This window comes from Varroa destructor, unplaced genomic scaffold (assembly GCF_002443255.2).
Source record: "Varroa destructor unplaced genomic scaffold, Vdes_3.0 BEIS01000004.1, whole genome shotgun sequence".
Taxonomy (NCBI): Eukaryota; Metazoa; Arthropoda; class Arachnida; order Mesostigmata; family Varroidae; genus Varroa; species Varroa destructor.
Window position 1 is genome coordinate 33,111,098 of NW_019211457.1, and position 20,725 is coordinate 33,131,822.

Here is a 20,725-nt window from a genome sequence, read left to right on the forward strand (position 1 = left end):
TGATGTGCGGCATCCTCTCTGATTCGTGTTGTGTCTTTTACTCGTGTTCTTTCTCCCCCCTCGCTATCTTTCCTTTCCTAAACAGTCGCTAAGCGTTATAACGCTACCGTAGAAACGAGACGCGTGCAGTCGTCCGAGTAGATTCGATGCTGCGTCCAACGCGATACAGTACGATGCTACATTCGTTCGAAAAAAAATGCCCTAAACAGCATCTGCCGCAAAAACAGAAAAGCTAAACGTACGCTTTTTTGGTAGCCGCCGTTACACCTGTTATGGTGGTTGCTGACGGCGTTAGATGATGATGGTGACGACGACGACGACGATGTTGTCATAGTTGCTTGGTAAGCGTCAAACGGGAAATGGCGAGCCAAGTTATGCAGTCGCTAGCGCGTCATGTCAACCTGCTCGTTGCATTATACGTATAATAAAAACGACGCGCGTGAGCTATAAAAAGGTATGATATTATATAATCAAAAAGTAATTTAGTAACTAGCAAAACGCCGGACTGCGCTTTTTGACAATGTTGAGTGGATTATGTAGTTGTTGTCGATTAGTCACAGGTCGAAAGAAGTCACACTCCTTATGTCAATTATATAGATGGGGATAGATACATTTTTCATATATGTAAGTACGCGCGCAAGATAAGCACTCGTTAGACTCGTTAGGTGTAGAAGGCCTGCTTTATATCAGAATATACCAGTATTAACCTCCAAAAAAAACCTCCAAAAAAGAATTAAAAAAAAAAAAAAGAATATACCAGTATTAATATGATTGTTACGGTATTGTCTGAACAATGAAATGTTATCTTTCGATCGTGAATTTTACTAACAAACACAGAAAACAACGCTGATCAACCAATATATTATCCAATTCAGATAACGTGACGCAGCGCATCGTGATTAAGAGCACTCGATGCGCAAATGATGCCAGTAATAGGCTGTGTCGCCCATGTCCTATTGTGCATCATTAGATATCCACACTGCCAACAATCGTTTCAGCCCCACCACGCTTTGTCGTCGTCCCTTTGACGTTCTGGTGTCGTACGTCACTTGAATCCATGCCGCAACAAAGCTACAGGAAGGACGCACAGCTGACCCCCGGCAGACTGTGTCGCCACAACACCCCGAATCGGCAAGGTCCTTTTCGTCCAGTAGAGGACAATGGCTGACGCTTGTAATAATGTTGTGATAGAATTTCCTCCTCTCGATTTTGCTTGTGTGCGGCGATACGTTGTAGTGCAGTGCGTCTGCACCACCCGCGGAGTTTACGGGGGCTTTGCGATAGTCCTGCTAACTACGCCTCGACGTCCTCTGGACAATAGGCGGCACATTGGCTATTGCGACCAACTGGGTCACTTTTCTCGTCAGTTCGATGAGAGCTTAGCGTTAGATAGTGGCGATTCTAGAATGCCTATAGGTCGAAATCTAATGCGTGGTCAGGCTTTACAGAAAGATAGCATTAACATTACGATCTTGCCGAGGCCAGACATCGAATCACTCCTGTACGCTCGAGTAAATTGCACGTCGTCTTCACAAAACCCATTCTCAATAACGTGTTCATTTTTTTAAGCCCATTTTAAGCCCTGTTTCTATAGTAAATCTTCAAGATACTGTGTTTTGTATACAAACACGAATTGAAAAGAAAAAAGCATCTGTAATTCCTCTCTGTACTTTATCGAAAAGTAGACGGATAGCATGGCAAATCAGAACACCTCTCCCCCCACGCCCAAAAAATCAAACGGGCTGTCGATTCGGCAATCTGAGGCACACTGTCTGTTGACTGCTCGCGAATTTGCGCGTGAACATCCGGCAAACGGGTAGTAAAGTCCGTGAAAGGGAGCAAAAGAGTTGAGTGGCATTGTCCTTGAGGTTACTTCCGAGCGATAACGGTCCTACTGGATGCAACACCAAATAGCCAATATTGCAGCGATCGAAGCATTATGAGGCCGTGTTGCAACGCCTGATGATTGCGGCCACTTGTAAATTCGGCGTAAGAGCTAAAAAAAAAAAAAAGAAAAAAAACTTCGCGATTCTACGATACGCAGTTCCCAACGGAAGCAGCTTCCTCGGCCCTGTTCGCACCATGTGTCTGTATTTAGTTTTTCGTTTATCGCTCTCAGTCTGCCCTAAGCAATTGGTGAATACTGTGCTAGGACAGGTCTTCCGCTGGCGGCTTGCAGAGAGCACTTTGCAACAGTTCCGAGCAAATTTGATCATTTAAGCTAGAAGAATAACTGTGTATTTGCCAGTATCACAAATACCAACATATCGCCCGAAATAGGCTAATGTGATAAAAGCGAAAGGACGAATTTCCAACGAAGCTAAGGCCCAACTTGTTACAGGCTTTTGCACCGCATTGTATTGTGCAGCAACACTGTTCCACGCACTATTCTGTGAAGTGTTTCCGTAACGATTCAGTAGCAACGCCATTGCCTATAAAATTTACGGACGCACTATGAGGTTCAAAGTGGGACACAAATATGTAATAGGGGCCTGGTGGCTAATGCCATGTTTTACAGCAGTAGGACTACAAACGTTATGTCTTAGACACAATCAAATAAATGTAACCGTAAGTTATATATCGTGAACAACAAGACCGTCACTGATTCAATTAAAAAAAGATGGCCTATCCCTTAAAAGAGAATGCCCACATTTCTTTACATGACTCCTATCCTCCAAGTGATCTGATGGCACTCCTTAGCACGTGGACCTGCTTATTGTTCGCTTAATAACTCAAATATTACGGCTGAGTCTAGCTCATTTTTACCGTTTACGGTTATGGGCAGTGTAGATGTACATAGACGATAGAGCACGAAGAGTCGGGCGCGCGGTTCTATCGAGCTTCTAGTCAGACTCACCTTGGAGAGGGTTTCCTCCTCGCCTTTTACGGGGTTCGATCCGAACCCCATGAGGAGACCAGGCGGTGTGCGTGGATGATGGGTAGACTAAAGCTTGAATCTCATTTTCTTTACCCGTTCACTGTAGTATTCCTATCGTGAACTATCAGTGTACTGTGGATTAAAAGTGCTTATTCTTTTGACATCCCGTCTTTGCCTTGTGGATAGTGGCGCTAGTTATGCTATAGTGATGAGTGGTAGAACGCACGAAGAAACCATGGAGAAGAGTACGCAAAAAACGTCTGCTTGAAAGAATAGTGTACAGTGGAGCTTATTATCGACACAATTGATTGTCGTTGCCAATGAAGAGCTTGCCAATTTGGCAGGTTGTTTCTGGTCTATAGAAGGAGTGGTCGATACAACATCGTTAATAGCTACTAAAAATATCAAAATAACGGTAGACAAATAAACCAACAATATTGCTTTTATGCAATTTGCGCATCTATAGGAAGGACTCGGAAATGAATAATAGGTCTGTATGAAGTTTCACTGAAAAACAGTCTGGGGGTGGTTCGATAGTTGTAAATCCAATTGTAATCGTTCGAGAGGAACTTCACCGACGATGACGACGCGTAAATTTAAATACATTTACGTTTATTTATCGTCCGTACGCTTAGATACTCACGGATATATTATATAGAATTTAACAATGCTGTTTTTTCTCTTTCCAGGTAAGTGACTCAAGACAGAATTCAGTGTTCCACAATAAAAGTGCATAGTTCACGTACTAGGACTAGTACAGAAATAGGACAAAACGTAGCCGATATTTATAAGGAATTTCTACTGTAGAAACAAGCGAATATTGGAACTTCCAGTAAAATACTGAACCCAAATATAGGTATATCTTTGACAAATAGCACTCTTACTATACTGAATCGTCTGCCGTTGACATTTTTTAAGCTAAGGCCCTGCCGTAGGACAGAATGGTCTTTCCGCAAGCGTCTCGTTGAATCACCATGTTGTATCATCATCGGAGACGACGGCAAGCGCGAATTTTCTCGGGATAGAGGGTAGTGGTTACATTTGTAAGCGTTGCTCTCAATTGGCTATACCCATAGGTTAGATATCGCAAAGAGAAAATGTTCGAACAATGAAATTCGCTTTTGATCCTACCCGCTACCGTTACCAACTCTGCTGTAAGTAGTTGTCCATATTTTGTGAGGAAACGCTGCCTGCTATCTGTCTTTAGGTGGCTTTTGCTGAACTTGGACGCTGAGCTCCGTCCGAGATATCCTACCATCGGATACCGACCAGGCTAAAATTTCAGATCGATCGTCGATATTTGATGAGGTGTGGCTAGCGTCTTCGCTGTTCTTGCTACTGCCGAAGTCTACAGACGAATCTACCTCTCTGTATTGAGTTTAGCTACCTCAGTATGTACTATAGGTGGGTGCCGTTCGGATGCGAATGGCCGAACACTGACAACCTATATACATAAACGGGCTGATTCGGCGACTTTTCGGGGGCAATTGACCATCGAACGAGTATTTGATCTCAGGGCTGTCTTCACCTCTTGCTTGTCCAAAACCGTTTAAGGTTTAAATCGAAGTCGGTACGGTATTACACAAGAATAGTATTGCAAGCACTGCTGCAACCACCCGACCGCTATTGCCTTTTCATTGCTTTGCCCTTGGCTACTGTGGCAAAAAGTCCCATTCGAAACCCATTTTTTTGGTTCAGCCCTCCAACCCTAAAACACGGTGAAGACCATATTTACTACTTGGCAGTTCTCTTCTGCGCGATCGTCACCGTCCGGGGTCGCTTCCAACAAAGTGGGCAGTGACTTTTCGTTGGTCATATCGGCATAGGTATTCGTTTCTCTCTCTATCCTGTTACTACGAGAGTCTAATCTATCATTTTATAACGACCGCCGGCAACGGAGTTAGTTACATCGGTTATTTTGATTCATTATGGTAACATACGGAGCTACTTCTAAGGTCTCAATTAGCAGTGGCCTATTCGGTGCGTTCAATTGGCCATACTAAGTTTTATTTTAACCTGCCTTCTACAGTCGCCACTTGTCACAAGCGGAGAGAACGAATTCTAAAGACAACTTATGAAATAGGGTTCGATTTTACCATGTGCCTAGCTAGGATATTATTTACCGTTTGAAAAAACCGCGTTTTTTTTTAAAGTCCACACCATATAGGTTGCACGCAGATATTTCGTTGAGTGAGCCTCACGGTGCCTAGATTCTATGTACATATATCAACTTCTTCGCGACTGACCTTATATAGTTTTTGCTAATTTTGGCCGTGCGATTACACATGATAGCGTCTTCAGTATTTGTCATTGTGAAGATTTCTGCGGTGATTTTTATACAGCGAATGCAGCTGTTACATTGTCCCTTTTCAATCAGCAGCAGTAGTAACTGTTTACCGAAATACTATAATGGACTGAATATAATAGTGCCTTTAATATCAAAAGGCGTTAGCGTGATTTTACGGTATGCCACCGATTGAATAGGCTCTTCGTATCTTTTCTGTTGCCACCGGTTCATTAAATGTCAAATTTCCTTTCTGGAGGACAACATACATCCGATCCACGACGAACTCAGTAGTGGGACAGATCAGTTGGGTGATGGATCTGGGCTATATTCCATCTATTCCTCACTGGTTGCCTTCATCGCCTGCACGGCGTTGGCATAGGCCGCAGCACCGATATGACAACGGATTACTATGGCAAGGGCAGCGTACCTCTTTGTGGTGGCTGGACCGAAATTGCTAATGTTACCATTGCAGTTGACTACGACAGACTGTGCTGCCGTCCGGCTGTTTTTCTCATTTCGGCTTCGATTTTTATCCACACTAATATTTCATTTTCTCGCATATTCTTTCTTGGTATTTTCGCTAACTCTCTGTTATCGCAGAAAGAAAGACGAAAAAACGAGTCGTCCAAGTCTTCCTTTCCCCCTTTAGAAGAGAAAACTGGGGTCAGCTGAAGACCCACTTGGGTTCTTTCACGCCACAAAACCGACACCCAGGATCAAACGTTTCGTGGATATATATGTATATAAGATAGCATGGGGACAAATGATAGAAAGAAAGCAGACCAGGATCTGCGAAATGACTGGCACGAGCGCAGGGCGGCAGTAGGACGCTACCAAGATCACCGAACTCCAAAACCTTTACGGCCTTGTATATCAGAATATATACGTTTATTCGCTATGCAATTAGCAGATCATCTCTACACCCAATAGCAAAAAACATGTACGCCCTTATCAGCATGTCACGACGCCTGCTTTTTGCCCTACCTCGGCCGCGCTTCATGAGGCCGTGCCGCTTTCGATTGGTATCTCAATCATTTTTTTCGCAACGATGCAAGGCAGCTATAATTCCGCAGTGGTCTTCATTTGCTCCGCGCATTATTGTGGCTTTCGTATAGAAAAACTTCCGGTCTCAAAGCTTTATCGGCTATGCCGCGCCGGACCGACTCAAATGACGGATTTTGGCGTTCGCGTCACCACAGAGGAAGTGGCGCACAAGAGAGCGAGTGGAAGACAAGTCCAGCACGTCGATTTAAAAACCCATGCGGGATGTGGGTCTACGTGAGACTAGAAGAAGCATGGCTTCTCGCGCAGTTTGTCTCCTATCGTATGAACAGCTGCAGCGGCATTGGCAGACTCAAGTAATGGAGAAATGGGTCGAAGTCTTTGTCGACGCTATATTAACCATGTGGCAAATGGCAAGACAGACTGTCTAATTGCATATATATATATATATGAACTGTGGCTCTTTCCGTACGCATAATGTATTGCGCTACCCGTGGGGGCATAGCAGTCATGTAGTAATGACTGCACGGCAACTGCACCAGTGTATCGCGAATCTGCTGAACACGACGTGCGTGGAGAGGCATAATTAGAATAATCCTCATTACTATCTTTGAAGTATTTAGAGAAAAAATCATTATCATTGCAAAGGTAAAAAAATGTATCGTACTATTTATGGGTGCAGTTGTTCAGAACGTACTATTAATTGTTAATGTAGGTTAGCTGAGCCTTTGCAGAACTGAGCTCACCCCAGTGATGATTCAAGCAGCGGCCTGTCTGCACGAATTTAATGATTGACCCTAAAGATTGGTGCCGTTCAATCATACCTAGCAAAGGAAATAATCGGAATCTCTCGATTGTAGTAGAGTACACGTTATCCGGCCAGCATTTACTCCCTGGTCGAATGTTATTTTAACAGTTATCTGGAATCGATTGCCTTTGAACTACTGTATCTCCTTAAGAACTACCCTTCAGATAGTTCATAGGCACTAAAGGCCACAAACTATTGATACAACACATCCTCAAACCAACAACAGCTGAAAAAGAAACAATTATACTTAACCGCTATTTCCAACTTTGTTTATCTGTTCCTAACCATGCCTGTATCAGAAAAAAAAAAACAAAAAAAAAAAAGCGAAGATTAGACCGACGGAGTGGTTTAAACGACGGCCAATATGTTCAGCCGACCTGAAAGACCTTGAGATGTAGCGTGTAAAATTCCCGCATCGGACTGTGTGAATTCGTGCGATAATCGTACTTGAGTCTACTTACTATTATTACTAACTACATAAACGCGTCAGCATCTCGTCTATTGGCGAAACATAAACATGACCATATACGGTCGCTTGATAGACACGTCGCTGCGTTTTCGTTTGCTTGATTCGTTAGCTCAGTCAATGCAAACTCGGTCAAACCTGTTGCTGTCTATGCTGATGATGACGATAATCATCGTCATAGTAGAACCAGGTCTATTGCTTCCCCCGTTGAAGGAAGACGACGACGACGATGACGACGACGACGACAACGACGACGACGACGACAACGACGACGACGACGACGACGACGACGACGACGACGACGACGACGACGACGACGACGACGACGACGACGACGGCGACGATGATGACGACGACGACGACGACGACGACGACGACGACAACGACGAGTATCAGGCAGGCGGAAACCCCGTTTCTACCCAGTTACCCATTGACCAACTTAGAGCTATGCTGCCGTCTGCGTCGTCACAGCCACCGTTTCTGCTGGCTTTGCCATTGCCATGGCAGAGTTTAGCAAGTATTTGCTGTCCACGAGTATCAGATGTGTGTGTTATGGTTAGAGAACGCTGGCGTTCAATAACAGCGGCAGTGCTCTCCAGTCGCAGCGTTGAGCTAGTTAACTATCTGGCTGGTTAGGCGACGCTAGCCGTGACGACGTTGAGCTGATGCTAAGTAGCAATGAGGCCGGCAAGTTCGCTAGCGGCTGGCCACCGAAAGACAGCGCTTGGACGTGTTTTTCTTGTTGCTACTACCGTTACTGACGCTGTTGTTGCATCGGTCCGTTTGCCAATGATGGGCAAACGATGCAACAGCAGCGGGCACAAAATGGAAACATTGTTATGTTTTAGTTATTGGAGACGATGTAGAAAACTCGCTTTGGTTTTACCGACGAACCAAGAGTTAAGCGGAATCTAACGAGCAGCGAACGAAACGAAAGAAGATACGACGAGACAGAGATGCTCACTTGACGGAAAGAAAGGATGAGAAACCTAACCTAACTGTTCTTACCGTTATTCCTATTGCTCGATTCGTTAATAGTCATGCCGATTTGCCGACGTCGATCACACCAACGCTCGGCCATCGCGTCCGCTAACCGCAACATCAACGGCAGCGATATGAGATATGCATAATAGGTATGGTGGTCAGCCAGCCTTCAAACTGCTCCTATAATTTAACACAGAGCCCCATTCAAACGGGATGTATGTATTGACAGCGCTGGTAGAAGACATTTTCGTTTGTCGGCCGGCGTACACATCGGGCCAACGTCGAACGAGTGGCGGGAAATTACGAAACAGTACCAATACAAATAGCTGATTGTCACACACGGGATGAGATGGAAACCTTTTAGAGGTCATACCCACACTCCGCAAGGGTGGTGACATTTCTTTCCTTTGCGCAACTACGCTGCGACCACAGCTGCTGTTTCTCGTCCTGCCGTTACCACGATGGCTGCCGCCGAAATAGCTAATGCCGCCATTGAAACAGCCGTAACGCTACGAGCTTGCCTAGAGATGCATCGCAGCAAGAGTGCGATGGACAAACCGCAAACCAATGGACACGGCTAAGACAGACGCATACTGTCTACGTCCCTATACGGGCACTGGATGACGGCGATTATGTATTGGGGCTTCAGCCTGTCAACATTCTGACCGCGGTAAGCTTATCGCTGAGTGACTGCTAGCGCCGGCCACGGAAACGAAACCTATTCCGCCATTTTGAAGTGACACCTACATTTAGCGGACACGCTTTCTCCTGGTGACCCCTGTATCATGCTGGCAATATTCGCTGCTTAGTCGGTCGTATAGAACGGATAGCGGGTGTGCATTCTTCTATCACCGCCTTGGTAGAACAAGCAGGTGAGGAAACATCGTTCTATGCGCGTCGAAATGGCTCGTCCTAAAAAGTTCCAATAAGAAGCAATGTATGTAGTAAGTAGTCGATTTTATGGGGTCGTCGACGTGACAACTCAATGAGGAACTTTCTAGCTGAGCTGCATGCAAACTGTCGCTGATCACGTCCGAAGATCACAAATGCATACGTATCCGACTGGGTGAAGGAAAACAAGGCCACATGAACGCAGCACATTACAGCTTCTTAACTGTGGCATTTTCGACGCTGGGTCACAGCCCAACTCTACTGAACAGTTTTGTTTCTTCGCCGGTACGCAGCCAATATCCAACCCGCACTCCTGTGAGTCGGATTCACACAAATACTTTCAGTTGATACAGCCGGCAATAAAGAATCAATCATTTCAGCCGTAGATCTTAATATCAATACTGCGATTCTCACATATAGTGCTAGTAGCATCGTTACCGAGTTTTAGATCAATTCATTCGGAATCGCGGGAAAAGTGATCCGACTAAGAGCTGGTCAGAGCGGCCCAGAGTAAATCTCAGCAGAAGAAAATTCTTCTATCGTTGTTGTTGTTATTATTATTGTTGTTGTTGTTGTTGACACTGTTATTGGGCGGTTGGGGAGCGCATGGCTTTTTATTGTTGTTTACCGCTCGTTCGTTCAGTTCTTATCATCTGGCTCAGCTGTTCATCGTCAGGGGGAAAGGTGTCCAGGTTAATGGCACCTCCTTGGACTGTCGAAGTGCTTCTGATCATAGATCAAAGTCTGTGAAAAATGACATTTTTCATCACGCAGAGCTCTCTAGTGCCCGGCCGCTAGATCAGATTTATAGTCAGTGTTGTTTCTTGATTTTGTCAGTCAAAACGCGCGTGTCGAGGACGCGTGAAACGGCTGTGCTGGTTAAATCTGCAAGCAACTAGTGAAGTTGACGACAGTCGCAACTAAAGGCCAAGATTACTGCTTCTGTACTAATGTTCGCTGCAAGCCCCGTTACAATGGCTGCGATCAATTAAATCGCCTTTCAATCATTGGCGTGTCCTTTATCTGTTGAGTGAAGCATTCGGGTACAATGGAAATTCGCTAGTATCTTGTAAACAACATGACCACCGGGCGTCCGATACGCAAAACACCTTCACTGAGATAAGGTTCGCGAAAAAAGATACGAACTCTTCGCAGTGATATATAGGGGACTTTTCCAAATGATAGGTCTTTGTCTACACCAACGGGTCAAATCGGGCTATACCGCCCATCCAGATCCACATCATTTAAATTCATTCAAGAAGAACCGGAAGCGAAACCATTGAGAAGAACGCGTGCAAATCTTAGACTTGCACTTTTTTCAGTTTTAAACTTATAGAAATTGTACGACAGAGAGAGAGAGAGAGAGACGGGATGAATTAGGACATTGAGGTCTAGGAGTTCGAACTCACTTTGAGCCAGTGAAACTTGCACAGTCCTACTTGTCGTTGTCTTTCGCTTCGGAAGATAGGGACGACGACCTTATAAAAATTCAAATACCAAACAGCTTCACCTTATCCGTACCTCATCCCTAGTTATGATGTGGGGCGACAGCTAGCACAGGACCGCGAACCACTTTCTACTATTCCCTGGCCTGCAGCCACTTTCGTTGCTATGCTCGAAGCTTTCGTTGCTGACTCGAATCCGTGCGCGCAATGTCTTTGTGCCATGGCATCAGAAGGCGGTAGCAGCCGAGATATGAGGCGGACATGCGGCAAGGGGTGGCAGGAGGGGATACACTTTCAATTAATCATACCGCTGACAGAAGTGTGTCGGTGCAGAGCCTGCCAGGTTCTGGTGACTAGTAGACTAGATGCGTCCGAGAATGAACGTACAAGCCGAGGCCGAACATTCAAACACAAGCGAATGGCTTGAACTTGGGGCACAATGACTATTGGGCCAACGAAACCTGGAGTTGATGGGACCCAGACTTGTGGAGGTGGTAGACAAAGTTTGCAAGAGTATTCTTTCACTACAACGAGGCGAAAAGGAGATGGAGCCGGCGGCCAGCGCCAGAACGACGATGAGTCAAGGCCGAATGGGTACAGTGACGCGTCGGCTGCCGCTACTACTGCTTCTGTTGCTGTAGCGGTTACACGAGCAGAATTCATTCAGAAACTATTGCTACTACTAATACAACTACCCCCGCCGTTACCTTGGGCTCGACAAGAATTAGATGAGGCTCGACACCAGACGACAGCGAACAGAATGGGACATCAATAAACGACAGCAGAATGAGATCCATCTCCGTCACCTCGTTGATGCCTACCGAGCTCTGTTCGTGTGTATAGAATACAATCGTCGATTGCATGTATGTGCTCACGAGTATGATGAGCCAACATAATAAGTGAGCTCACACACAGGTCGACATAACATGGCCGATACACAGAACTTTAGATATAATTTTGTTTATTAATACGTCCCATAATGATATCCTCAAGGTTATGTGATTTCAAGTGATGGACATAGCTATTATGTAACGGTATCTCGGAAATAAAGTGATTGGTAAGCCTGCGTTCGAAGGTTATCGACCTATAGGGGCCTTTTGCCATGAAGTAACAATATCTCAACTGAAAATATTGTTGCGTTCGTCGCACCGTTGTAACAGTCTCGATATTATCTAATCGATTCGACCGGAGATCGTTCTATGTCGGTATCCAGTGCCACACGAAGATACGCCCCAGCTAGTGTACCTCCATTCACTCACGCGAATGTGCGCCGGGTACGCGGTTAACGTCCACATTTAAGTTGTCATAGAGTTCGTGTCGCACGTACGCCATAATTGATAATATAGCATCTATTTTTCTAATTTCCACGAAGCAGTCTTCGTGGGCAAGTCAGTCTGCATAACGTTCCATAGCGACTGTCGGATAAGCAGCCGGCATCCAGCTGGTTCGTTTTACAAGCTTTTAACGCGTCTGTCACTGGGGCAATAATAATATGTAGATGAATGTCTAACTACTGCTATTGTCTCATTTGTTTGGTCCACCAGTCAAGTCATACTATATTTTTACACGATTCTCCGGATCAAAGGTTGGACGTTATGCAAAAATACTGGATAGTAACGGACCCGTTTTTGAACAACGCCGGCAACAACATCTTTACGGTTAGTATCAAATTGTCATGGTGATGAATGGCAGCGGTCCGTTCGGAAGGCGAACTATTAGCTAGATGCCGAGTATTGGCCTTTTTCTCACTTTTGGTGCGTCGTGTCGACGCAATGTTTAAATAGTAGCACGATGAACGGCTGCCACGGGCCGGGCGTCTGCCCCGGTGGTTTAAAATGGATTGCTTGTGCGGCAATACGGCGGACGGTTAGGGCTTGTGTTACAAAGTATCATATAAAGATACAATGACGTAATATCTCTAGCGATTCTCGAGAGCCTTGAAAAGGCCGGACGGGGTGGGCGAGGAACCGTTATTTCTGGCGCTATAGTTGTTGCGTAACCAATGTACAATCTTCGGTCGCGTTGCTCACCGCATGCTCCAAGGGGTCAAGATGATAATATGGCGATGTAACGACGAATGATACGCCAGGACGAAGAATAAACCATATTTGCTTTTTTTTTTTTATAGCTGGCTCGGCAGCACCTACAGTACTGTGAAGATATTGAATTCGGAAGCAGGTCGACAACGCTGACACATATGAGCGAACAGGTCGAAGGACTGAGATGAAGCTATCACGAAGCGGATATCTGAAAATTAACCTCAACACTTCAGTAGTACTGATATTTTTTTATCGTACACGTTGTGAGAATCGTGAAAAAAATCACACAGTAAATATGATATACTTGATAAATTTCATAAAACGGTGCGAAGTATTAAATCACTTTGATTATGGCGTTGCGCAGCGCCTTCACCAGTCAGCTCGATTCTTTCTCTTCAATGTTCGCTAGGATCTCGCCAAGGCTTTTTGTATTTACGATGTTTGACCCATTTCAATGGACAGCCAACACATTTATTACAATATTATCCCTAATCCCTTGTGGAAGACCTAGTGTCAGGTTCTTTACACGAATTGCATTTTCGTTGCTGCTGTATTAAGCCGGCCTGACTATGGGTGAAATTTGTCCTAGCTGTCTTAAAAGGTTGTCGTCCACTAGAAAACTATCGTTGTTATCTATTTCTTCTAGCTCGTTCGCTTGCCACTGAATCACAGCATTGGAATAAATGGTAACCGACCGTTAAAGCCTGTACACAGTCACTGTTCAACTATATAGTCGCTTGTCTGCCTGCCGCCCACATCCACTTGATAACACCGTATAGACCAGTTTGGTAACATTGTCACTTGGCGTCGTTACATGTGCGACATAGTCGGCAGGCCGTTAAAGGCCCCTTGATCTTCAATCGGCTATTACCTGCTACAGGTATATTCTCTATCACGGGCTGGATAACACCGGAGGTAGGAAAATATTAGATATAGCTTGAAATGCCTTTCAGGCCTCATTTATAGATGACCTGTACTAATTGCTTACTTTAACCATTCAGCACTGCATCGTACACCTGAAATGCCTTGCGATAGATAGACTGTCTGTTTTACGACAGACCACCCACACCTCACGGGTTCTCTGATGAGATTTGGTTGATTCGTTTCACATACGCGCGTCTATTACCCTCTAGCTTCAAGCGCTGTTAGTGCCAGTGCCACGTGTACCGTCTCCCTAGCGCCAACAAACACGTACGGCGCCATCGCGTCTCTTAGATTCTAGACCCACTGGCATCATGAGTTTGGTGGGACGGTTACAAAGTCTTCATAGGTCGCTAGCCAGGTGCAGCTGCCGATACCACCATACGAATTGTTGTCATTTGCGCTTAGTCGACTCCACGGCATCGACTGAGCGCTAATTTCTTTGTTACGTACAAAAGGAATACGGGTTTCCGCATCGACACTGAAGGCAATGAGAAGGGGAGGCCGTGACGACTACTACCTCAGCCTACACAGGCCTCTTTTTGCAATGGCAACAGTGCCGCCGCGAGAATTGCTATCCTCTCCCGGCAGCTTCTATAGGGCTTGATCTCTGGCGACCAGCTATCACCGTCTACCCGATAACGTGTGTGTTGTCTACTTTCCCGTCGTCGCCTTCTTTTTATTGTATTTGTGCCTTGGTAACGTTACGGTTGTTGCTGCTGTGCATCATCTCATTACTCGGCTGAGCAGCGCCAACGGCTGACGCGACGCTTACGCTGTGGCCTTGAATTATTTCTCTGTCTGTCTGTCCACTGCTGCTGGCGCTATTTCACGCTAGCTAACTACGCAACTTACGGAACGTCGGCCGCTTGCAATGAAACACCTAAATATAGTGGTAGCAAGCTCTGCAAGGAAAAAAGAAAAGTGCTGCCACCACGGCCGGCGTTCCGCCATGCCCGTTGCAGTCGAAGCTCTGGCCTTTCGAGGGCCTAGGTGGTTGTTGGAAGTAGAGCAAAGGAAAAAGATAGAAAGAGAAATGTAGTTGGTGAAAAACGCAAGTAAGAAACATACTTATTGCGATAACAAGAGAGACAAATCTATTAGATGGATCGTGTAATATGTGTTTCGTTAGCAACGCACGGCAAAACGCCATAACCAGTTCGCCAGGGCCGGCAAGACACATTGGTATCTTGTCCGATGGGCTGCGAGTCAGCCCGCCGCACTTTTCTTCTGTTAACATTGCCGTAGCCGTTGACACAGGCCAATCCAAGGTCACGGGCACTTCATGATGACACCAAAGAATCAGCGCGCCCCGTGGACCGTTCTGATTTGTGTCGACAACTCAAGCCAAGCGAGGTTACGAGCTCGCAGAGAAATGCGTACCATCTATCATATAATCTAGATTCGATCAATGACCCGTAAATTGACAGAAACGGCACAACGAATAGGTGTCTACGGCACCTACCGCCGCATACATGCTAAATAATAGTACACATATAATCCGTGGAAGTTGGGTTGCTTTGTGGGTGCGGCCATTGGACGCTCGCCGTCGCTCTCGTGCCAGCTCGAGACATCTTCCATGCGCCTTCTCACTTGACGCATGATTAGAGCGACTGTGGTGAGCAGGTGATACAGGATAAGAGATATACCTGCCAGGACAGAAATCGCTATGGGGCAAATATTGAACCGAACGGCGGACCGCAAGCAGCGATGCTTCTTGTCCCTGTTGTAGTCTAGCCAAAAGGCAGATATGGCCGCATACGACGGGTCGCTAGAATGAAACGATTATATGTGACGGTTAGCTGGGATGTTCGTGGATGAACGCTATCGCAGAAGCCTGATTGTAACTTGGGTTATTTTTAGACGTTTTAGCTCGCTTTCATTTGGTGTGACCAGGTTATCATCGGTGAATGTGTGTCAGATGCTAAAGGAATGATGATGGGTAACAGACAACGTTAGGGTAAATACGGGTAATTAACCTATAATCATAACTATTAGCTAATGAAAAATTGTACGTAGCCATGAGGTATATCTGAAAAGCAGCTACAGAAGTTGTATACTTTCGGATCAAAATAGAAAAATTACTTAATACGTTTACATCGAAACGCTCAATCGACTTCCAATTGGCTATGCAAGCTGCCTGTGGCAAAACAGGTATGGCACTGGGAAGTTAAAGGACAATTTTAAATATATATAAATAATTTCCAAAGAAAAAAACAGGTACTATGTAGGTATACGCCGGAAACAAAGGTTTTATTTTAGTTCCGCTTCCAAGTAAGACGGCTAATAACAGACGTTACCGTTCCGAGACGCTGTCGCTGAAGTTGATGCGATCGCCAGTATAATTGATACGCAATATCGGTCTAACATATCATCGCCTCGGACTGCCTCGGCCCTCCTGTCTGGCCTTTCCTCTTTAGCTCGATTCACGTTTTCCTTTGAATTACAGAACGCTGTCGAATTCTATAAACCGATTGTGCCATTGAGGTGATGCCTGCAAAGATGTCGCCGAGATGCTGTTTCGCTCGACCTGCCTGTCTGACAAGTAGTCGCAGTCTACAGTAGCGATTACGCTAATATCTTTCGTTCAAAGCCGTAGATGCTACCATTCCACAGGTGGCCTGGCGTTACCAACGCTATTTTCGCCGTCGTCCTGCGTATGTTGCCACCCTCCACGAGCGTTCCTGTCACAGCGAAGGTAGAGCAAATGAGACTGTACGGAAATCACCATCAGCCCCGGGTGGCCAGTTGCGGTTCACGATCCGCATCAGAAATCGTCTGGTCCTGGCTCGGCAGCCAGTGGGTCGTTTACGGTTGGTGGCAGTGGTTCTGTCGCCTGGAGAAACGATTTAAAGTCGCCTTACTTAATAAAGATTTTATCCCTATGTAATGTGACCTCGCCTGTGTTCGGTCCCGAAAGCAACTACAGTGGGATATTAACGAGCTGTTAAGTGTTTTCCTGATACTGACTTGATGAGTTTGATTTGAAGAATATACTAAGTGGACTACAATGTAAGATAGTAACACCTGACAACAGGTGCTTTGTTAGTCGCTGGCCACGTATGCATCGTAACGGCCAGTATGATGCTAGATCTGTTTTTGTTTTTATCAGTCAACACCAAGCGGTTTGTATCGCAGTGCAGCATCAATTCAAATAGTTGCCTAATATCTTTCGCGGAAAAACGGAGCGGGACAAAGTTTCTTTCATTCTATTCATCGTCCGTTGCTCGCATTATATCTACTACCAAGATACATAATAGTACTACACTGTAGCAGTCAGTTAAGGAATAGAAGGTAACAATGCAATGAACGGGGGCTTCTGCGCAGAAGATATGTATAGCGAAGTGAAATTTTCACGTAGACCAAATGACAAAGAGACAAACAGATCGAACTTGTACTTTTTTTGACTGGTTAGTCATTGACAGGAAGCTCAATGGCGAGATCCTTTCTTGGCATCGAGCTCGCCGACGCGGTTGCCACTAACGATAAAAGTAGCAGAGCTGACAGCAGCGGCAACCGGGTTGTAACTACCAGCTCAAATCGTTGGCGGGGCAGCGGCGGTCGTGACGTTATGTTACTTCACTCGTATCGCATCTTCATTTATGCACACCTTGACACGTTTATCCAAGAGTTTCACAGACCAAGGATAATAAATGTCGCTGACTCTGCTATCGTTGATGGTGTCAGTCACTCGTTTGGTTTGGGAACGAAAAAAGAGAACTAGAATAGGGACGAGCGAACCTTAACCCTACTTCTTGGAAATACGCGGGCGGATGCGTCTGCTTTGGCGAATTTTACCGCCACATGTACCACTGTGCCCGCTATCATTGCCTGTCCGAATAGAATATTATGTTGCTGACCTTGCTTCTACGACGGCCACTAGCTACGCGAACTAGCATTGTTTATACAACCGAGTAGCGGGTAAAGCAGCTCTGCCGCTATGCTGCTGAAAATCTGACTAAAATAACTAACTAGGGCTACTGGAAGTGGGAATAAGAGTAGCAGTAACAGCGGGGGTCGTTGAGATATGTACGCGCGCATACAATCGGTCCCTTCATGCTAAAGACTTGAAGCCTTGTACCGTACCGATGAGAAGCCAGCCGCTTCTGAAGAGATATGCTACAGGCTGAACTACGACCCGAAATGAAATATCTAGGTAATATACTATTATATGATATCGTTTTCGGCTCTTTTTCAAGGCCAAGATGCCTTACAAGGGTATCATGCCAAGGGCAGCTGCATGGCACTTATGCAGGGTGCGCGCGGCTGTTCGATACTATACGAATGTACATGTTGCACGTACTTCCATAACTGACACTAATATCCAAATCTTTCAGTTTGCCTCGGAATCGGTTGCTGTTAGGCTAACAGAGACTGTGGGTACCTGCTATCAAGAGGAATGATGCTAGCCAAGCAGATTTGGCCTTTTGTCACCATCGTCAAGAATATGCTAGCACGTAAAAGACCGCCAAAGCCAAAACCTATTGACTCTGTTACTAGTCAATGGCCTGTCGAAAACGGGTCTCGGATAGAGACAAATCTCTGCCAATGACGTAGAATGAAGAAAAGGGTTCGGTTTGAGAGTTCTCGTAGGAATACCCAAAAGCAAAGGTTCATTAACACACCGATCACCGGATCTGTGTGATGGCTGGAATCTTACATAGTGCGCTAGATCATCGGTGCTCGCCAAACAAAAAACACATCAGCATATCATTGAAGGCTACCAGCTAAATAGTTAGAAAGTATGTAACTTGTTCCATGTGTGGCCGATTTTCGTCAATGCTTCCCTATGTCGGTTGTTGAAAAAAACGTGAATATCTGGAACAGTAAAGCGATCTTACCTCAATCGTTATTTAGTATTCGAATTTAACAAAATGTGGAGCCGTTTTTTATACTACGGTTCTAGTAGACAGATCGAACTACAAGGCCATACACGTAATAATCCAGACGGCAGGATGATACAAAACAGAGTGTAAAGATGGCGCCACTGCAATAAATACCATTTTACTATCTAAGCTATTAGAATTTTTTTTTTTTTTCTCTGGCTCGATATCAATGCCTATTGAACCGTGTTTCGAATTTCTTATTCTTCCGAAGATTTATTAGAAAGCCATTGATGTTGAAAATGCTATAGCGAGTAAGTATTTCTAATTGGGAAACACTGAATTAGAAGATATACATTTTATTGGTATATATGTTCTATTGGCTCTATGTGGGTACAATCGTCTGTCATATGAATTTTATGACACTTTCTGCTTGATGCCAGTTTGTTGGTAATTTCCTTACCGATCTGTGTCGTCTCAACGGGTTTTCACTAACAGTAGATGCTTAATAATCACTACTGGCCAACTATTGTAGTTTCTATTTACCCTACAGAAGGTCTATGGTGTATCTTCTCGGTCGACGAGTACGGCTGCGCCGTAAAACTCAATTATGTAACAGGTAATAGTAACTGCCATCTCTTCGTTGGCTCTAAAGTTCGGAAAGCTTACGTTACGTGCGATAATAACTAATACCATAATATATTTAACATCAAACAAAAAGTGTACTCAATGCGAAATTAATAAGGCTAACATTTAATTAAAAAATTCAAAATCAAAGTTTTTTCAATAAAGATTTACGCAGTATACGGTAGAGGGAGAAAAGCAAAAACGCATAGAAAAATAGCAAGCTCTTTTTCAGTTTCGGCCATCGGCACTAACACAGGCCGGTACACTTACCGGCTCGGATTTTCGATGATTTCCCAGTTAGCTGTACAAATCACAATCGTTCTTTCTAGCGAAGTATTTTCCAAGAGAAGGCAACATATCTTACCTTTAGTGAGAATAGATTTCCTCTCCACGTGGCATCATCAGCTAGGTAATCCATTAAGTACAGAGTATCCGATCAGAAAGGGTAGGCGTATCCAGGTGAAGAGACAAATTTAGTGCCGTCATAAAGTCAGCGATAGCTATTATATCCAGCGAGTGTATCACTCATGGAAAACGTACCAGCACTGTGACACTGCATTGTCTGATGCTTCTGGGCACACAGTCGGCGAATAGTTGGTCGTTCGTTATTCTTCAACCGCTTCTAATCCTTTGTAAGAATACTGCTAAAATTGCATATGACACTGTGAAATATTATACTGTAAATAATCGTCTACCGACTTTATTCCACAAGTTCGCATGCATTGACAACAGCCGCGAGATGCTGGATCTGTCCTGACGCGTGGGGGCCAACGAGCTCGGAGCTCCGTCGCCGACGACGTGAGCGGCTGAACTGAACGCCAACTGTTTTGAGGTAAATAATCGGATGCTGATGGGGTTGTAATATAGCGCATACAAACAACGATGTCCTAGTCCGTAATCTGCACTGGCGTGATTCTCCGCCAGTCCAGCGGGCTACTTGGCTGGGTTGTCATCATTTAGCACACGGGCTCAGTACGGTGGCAGTGAATACTTCGGCAGTCCACAATGGCCGAACGAGAGAGGAGGTTCAGTAACGGCCATTCACCTGTCAGTGGTAGTTGGGCCAGTAACTGTCGCTAGAAGGGTTGAATGTCCGGATCACGGCGGGTCCGCTTGCGTCCGACGCCGTCTCGCCTGCCTCCAGATGCATACATATCGACAGAATACTGCAAGGTCACACATAGGCGCGCAGGAGCAGCTGCAACGTACTTGTGTCGTCACGGGCAACCCTTTCAGTCGAAAAACCGGCCAACGTAACTGGTTTCAGTGTCGTTTCAGGAACTGTGCTAATAATGGGAGTAGCACGGACTGTTTCAACTGGCATGGGAAAAGTGAACCACAGTGATCACGAGCGACTAAACTCAATGCAGAGAGTGATACAGAAATAAATATATGTATATTGGCTGTTGTAAAGTGGTGGCGTACCGTTTTGCTTAAATCTGAAACTTTTTGCTACCCTAGCGTTGCTACCAATCTGTTGAAGGGAAAACATCGATATTGCATTGCTTAAGATCTTGGTATGGGATTGCTGCGCGTTGACGTAGAAACAGGCAG

The 20,725-nt window shown here is 45.2% G+C and overlaps 1 protein-coding gene and 1 long non-coding RNA gene across 5 annotated transcripts in view; one reads left to right on the forward strand and one right to left on the reverse strand.

The window, feature by feature from the left end:
* Positions 1-20,725, forward strand: part of FoxP (forkhead box transcription factor P) — a 317,599-nt gene that overhangs the window by 133,439 nt on the left and 163,435 nt on the right. The window lies entirely within an intron of this gene.
* Positions 15,948-20,492, reverse strand: LOC147756106 (uncharacterized). Its single transcript, XR_015325999.1, has 2 exons — positions 19,536-20,492; positions 15,948-16,557 (listed from the first exon to the last, which is right to left on the reverse strand). It is a non-coding gene; the product is annotated as an uncharacterized LOC147756106 (long non-coding RNA).